We start from the raw sequence: 6,000 nt of genomic DNA on the forward strand, positions 1-6,000 counted from the left end.
TCAAGTACATTTTTATTCACATTAGTCCCAGTCTATCTTTATTTATTATCACCTTTATCCACAGCAGCCTTTAAAATCTCTAATTTAATGTCAAAGCAAGCTCTCAGGACTGGTTAGTGTCATATGAGTAAAAGCATGCTCTATATCAATGGAATTGGAAGTTGAACTATGTGACATTTTGTTCCTCCTAATTCATCCTCACCTTATTGCTGTTTTTAGAAGTATTAAGTGTATTTATTGTCTTTTTGTGGTTAGAGTATGAAAGAAAAATGCCCAAGGTGTTTGTATTTATGCTGTAAGTACTAAAGTAGTGAAGGTTTTTTGAGTTCAAAATAACACCTTTCTTTATATTTTAAACTTAATTTTACAGTTCTTAAATATTAAGAAGAAATTTATGTTATTTAATGCCTCTTGCTATATTATATGTCTTTCTAAGCACATTGATTATTGGTATTATTGATATTGATATTACAGGAAGTCTTGATTAGTGAGTTTGGTTATGTTAAACAGTTACTTGACAAACATTTTCTTTTTCTAAACTAATAGGTAAATAACAGAAAACATTGTCTACTATACTCTTTAAATATTTAAAATGAAGAGAGAGGAAAAACTGGTAACATTTTTAACTTACATCTTCAGCAAATATTACAAATGATGTCTCTGTGGCCCAATCTTGTCTTCACAAACTGTAACTTGACAGAGAAATATTGCTCGCTCCTACTTATCATCATTCACCCTTGGACAAGTGTCAGTGTGCATTCACAGGCTGAGTTCTGATTTCAGAGTGTCCTTGCGTTTGTAAAGGCAAATGCGATGGGTTTTCTTTGATGGGGTTGACAATGGCATTGGTAAGCTTTGTTTCTTCATGGAGCTGCTTTGCTTGCAGAAGTTCTTTATTCCCTTCTGGTGACTGTTTACTTCATAGACTACACTCTGTGCTATTTACATTTCTAGTGCTCCATCAAGGTATTTTGAAATTCTCTGGATGGGACACCTAGGTTACATAAAAGGCTGAGGGAGATATGCTATGAAAATTCTGAAGCAGGGGTGGCCTTCAGTTGAGGGCCTTATTGGAACTTTTAGTAATCGATACAAAGAGAGAATTAACTCTGATAGAATCCATCCGTGGATAAATCACATGGCAGGCCACATTCTATTCCCTCAAGAACTCTTCTAACAAGATAAAAGTCCTAGTCAAATTAATTTCAGCCTAATGAAATTATTCACTATTGCAAGGGAAAGATTTGGAGGATGCAGTTGCCACAAAATGAACATTAAAAACTGAGTTGCATGAGGAACTAGGGGAAGAGTAACAACTTTAGATTCATGGAGGTTTTAGGATAAAGATTTTGTTATAGATTATCTGGTCTGTGTCTCCCACTGCTCAAATGTGGAGTCTGAGCAAAAGAGAAGTAACTGCTCAAAGCTACTTGTTAGTAAGAGGCTGAGCTGATTGATCCTGAGCATCCACACTCTCAATGGTTTCTATACCCCCCTCACCCTGAGGTGATAAGAGGTAAAAACATGCATGAAGAGAGGGCAGAAAATAAGAGATTATCAGGGAAATGAAGACGGTTTAGGAGATTGAATAAGGAAAACAAAAACCCAAAATAGAAATTAGGTAAGACTGACAGTGGCATGCAAAAAATAGTTTACAATTGGAGTAAAAAAATATAGTTCAGGATGTTTTTGCAAATTCAACAGTACAAATACATATAGTTATGTTTATTTAAAGACACCTCCCCCCTTTCCAGAGTTCAGGGGAAGGCTGGAAACATCATTATCTTGTGGAAGCTTCAGCAATGAGCTCTAGGCAAAAGAACTTCAGCAGAGGCAAACATAGAGGAGCACACCATGACTGGAAGGTAGAGGAGGCTGGGTGGTTGGGAAGCAACCGGTGCCTTTCCTAGCAGCCAGCCTTAGTGTGGAAGGAAAATAATGAAAGAGAGGAGTTGGGGTCACGGTGCTTCAAGGGGAAACAGTGAAGATATTTATAGGTATTGCACCTTCTGCAGGCTTCCTGCGTTGAGTACTTCTGGCCCTCTGGCCAAGCTCATTCTCTGATTGGTCATGGCATACTACACCATCCAGGAACATGCCAGAACAATCTGCTAGAGCATCAGGGTCTTCTTTACACCTAGGCAGTGTTTTCTAACTGAATCCCCCATTACTCTATTAAAAATATTTCAGCTGATCATCTGATACCCATACCCACAGACTGACTAGAATAAAATTATCTAACTTGATTTATTCACATGTGCAAGTATAATGTGCAAGTATACTTGAAAAATATCCAAGTAAAGATTCTGAATGCAAGGAAATCAAAATCAACCAACCAACCAACCATCAAATAAATAAATCCTATTGTTTCCAGATATGTGTCAGCTTGAAACTCTCAATGTCACACTTACCAGCTTTGCTTTGCCAAAAATCCGGGATGGTAACCTTGAATCTTTAACAAAGACCTTACAAAGAATTCTAATTGTCAGATTCTGTCTCTTTACAAATACTTATCACTGGTTACCTCCTAGGAAACAGGGTAGGCAAAATATTGGAGCTCTAGGGGGATAAAGGCGGGGAAATGGGACAACTGTAACAGCATAATCAATAAAATATATTAAAAATATATTTGAGGACTTAGTAAATTCTTTTAGCAGCTGCTTAACTCACAGAGATATTATGACTTGCTGGACAGAGCAAGCTGATAGAGAGTTAAGGATTAATGACTATTTTCTTTCAATAGTGTCATTATCATAATGAGTAAAAGAATGGTTTAAGTATACTGCACTCTTCTAGGCATCACCCAAAAAGTACTCTTCTGTAGGAGCCCACATGTTCAGAACAAAATAATATGGAAGGTTTTATTTGTGTTATTAAAATCCTCTTGAAATTCTTTTCTATGCCCCAGGAGAATTAGTAGCAAGCATTCATTCAGATAAATGGTAACAGATTTTGAACCAAGAGTTCTGTCTGGTTAATGAACTTCTGTTTTAGTCATACCTCAGGATAAGCCAGGGGCTTGGATGGATGAGCAGCGTTGATATGCCAGCACCTGCTTCCACTGCAGTGAGAACAGGGCATTTTTATTTTCCTTCCAATTTTATGTTTTGATAAAAATAGGTGTTAATAATGATTCCTATAAATTAGATGATATTCTTTTTTAAAAATATGACTTACTTTTGAAACCCAGAAAGTTGTTTCTTTTCTAGTTAAATGCATTTTCGCTGTTGTTTGGCTTGGTCTCCAATCCCTGCTGCAATGAGCAGCCAGAGTCCCCAGATTAGGGGAATGATCTCTTAATCCTACGCTGGACTCATACTAGCTTCTAGCCCACAAAAACATTTTGTTGTGTTTTACAAACATCTGGAAGTTTCCACTTTCAAAATTTGTATATTAACTACAGAAGAGGCTAAAATGGAAAGATAGAGTGTTATAGCCAGTGCTTCTCCTTCCAACACATCATGTACAAGTGAAAAAAAGCTGGAGAAATCAACTCTTCATTAGCAGTCATTTGCTCCTTTGACTCCACATTCTTTCTCTCCCTCTGTACCTCCTCTTCTTCTTTCTATAAAAATTAAACCACAATGTTGCTCGTTTGCACCCTGTTTTTTAAGAAGTAAAACAGTAAGCCCTCTTTGTGTTTTATGAGATTAAATTATCTGAGTGGCATTTTTATTAAAATTTTATTGAAATGTTATTCTTAAATGTAGATAAGGAAATCTTCTGGTTCTTCTGAATCCAAACCAATGCTATACAACTAAACTTCAATCAAACATGTTACTTAGGTCCTACTTTACTAATGCTAATAAGATTTCACATTGCTCCATTTTTATTCTGTTCTCTTTAATACACATAGTAAGAAAACCCAGAAAAGGAAATGTAGAAGGGAAAAAACTCACATTTAGCAAGAAAATATTATAACTTCATAAAAGTGATGAACAGAAGACTTAATAATATGCAATAGTGAAACTTGTCTGCTAAATTCTAAGTTCTTGGGATGAAGGTAATTGAAAGGCAGAATATATACAACTGACCCTTGGACTGTGCACTGACACAGACATTCAGATGACACTTTGCTCATGTTGGAATTTTCTCATCCATTCTAAGTCAGCTTTACCCAAGACTTTAATGCTCTTAATTACATATTTTCTAATTTTTGATTTAGAATCTTTTAAAGACTTTCTCATTTCACTGGATATAGTTCTGCAAACGCTGTGTGAAGACTTCTGCAGCAAAGAACTTTATCCAGACTAACTTTTATGTAAGACATATGCTTCTCCTTCTGGCTCTTCCCCATCCTTTTACAAATGTGTAAATCATAGAATTAAAAAAAAAAAAACTTCAAGAGGTTCTTGTCTAGACTGTAGGTGGAAATGGCTTGCAGAGATATAATAGGAAGTCAAGACCAGGAAGGATAAGACTAAAAGTAAATGTCAGATACCACGCAAGGAACATACTCACTCAGGTAGCACTGTGGAGCCAGGATGAGATCAAAGATGAGGCAGGACAATAAATGAGAAACTAGACAATCAAAATTTAGTTGCTTCTATTATTCTACAACTATTGTTTAATTCAGTTATCTCCTTAATTGACTGTATGTCATTTCAAATCAAGGGCTTCAACTATTTAGACTAGGTACTCCTAGGATATGCTTTATATTACTGGACAAAATAGGAACTCAATAATTACTGAATGCATGATTAAATGTGGTAGAAGCCAACTACAAATATAGCCTGTCAAACAATAAAAATAAACCAATGCACTAAGCAAGCACACATTCTATTTATTGCAAGATGTTCTAAAGGTAGAACATCTACCTTTAAATGGACACATTCCACAGTGTCTAAATATCAGCTGTGAGGAATTTCTAGCTCTTTCACTTGACTAGCTATCAAAGTTCAGAAGCACAGAGCTGAAAATGGAGATTATTCTTTTCCAGTGGTTTTCATCCATGGTGGGATAAGAGTAGGATTCTCCAGCCCTGGCTGGTGTGGCTCAGTGGATTGAGCACTGGTCTGTGAACCAAAGGGTCACTGGTTCAATTCCCAGTCAGGGCACATGACTAGGTTGCAGGCCAGATCCCTGATTGGGGATCTGCGAGAGGCCACCATGCATTGAGGTTTCTCTCCCTGTCTGTGTCCCTTTCTTCCCTTCTCTCTAAAGATAAATAAAATCTTTAAAAAAAATAAATACAAAAATTTAAAAAGAAACAGTAGGATTCTCCATAACCACATAAATCTCAAGGAGGTACTATTGAACACTTCTATAGGATTCTAAGCTACTGTATTTTGTAATAAACTTTGTACAATGAATATTTTTAATGCTGCTACTGATATGTCTTCAAAAGCCCTCTGTTTTATTTTAAGAAAAGCTGTTAATCTTGGTAGAATTTGTCTGAGTCTAGGAGGCATGACTATAAGCCTGTATTTAAGCTAAGGGCTACTGGAAAAGACACCAGAAAAATCCAGGTACATTGTTTCAGTGATCACTGACCTATCTTAGCATTTCTTATTTCAAAACCATGTTTTACTGAAATTCTGTATTATTCCTAAAGTAGCATAGTGCCACACATGGAACAAGCAGGAGGATAGGGCTGGAAGGGATTGTTTTAGGTTCATCCTCAAAAGTTAAAACACCAAAGTGATGTTCATGAATTATTTTCCAAGCATTTGTGAAAACAAATGTGACCTTATCTGAGGCAAAAATGAATAAAAGGGAGAATTAGTCTGGATAATAACATAATTGGCATTTAATTAGTCAAATATTTACACTATTAAAGATACCTGTTTTTATAATGCATACACAATACAGGTGTTTTCAAATTAAAATAAATGTATAGAATATAACCAGTTATTTCTGTGTTGAGAAAAGGCATTTTTGTTTTTATTTTGTTACTTTTCTCCCAAAAGTTTAAAATTTAAATAATACTGAAGAGAAATTACATGGAGAAATTTTTCTATAATTAAGTGACACTAGGATATAGTGTTAATTTTATTGGTT

This window comes from Phyllostomus discolor, chromosome 3 (genome assembly GCF_004126475.2).
Source record: "Phyllostomus discolor isolate MPI-MPIP mPhyDis1 chromosome 3, mPhyDis1.pri.v3, whole genome shotgun sequence".
Taxonomy (NCBI): Eukaryota; Metazoa; Chordata; class Mammalia; order Chiroptera; family Phyllostomidae; genus Phyllostomus; species Phyllostomus discolor.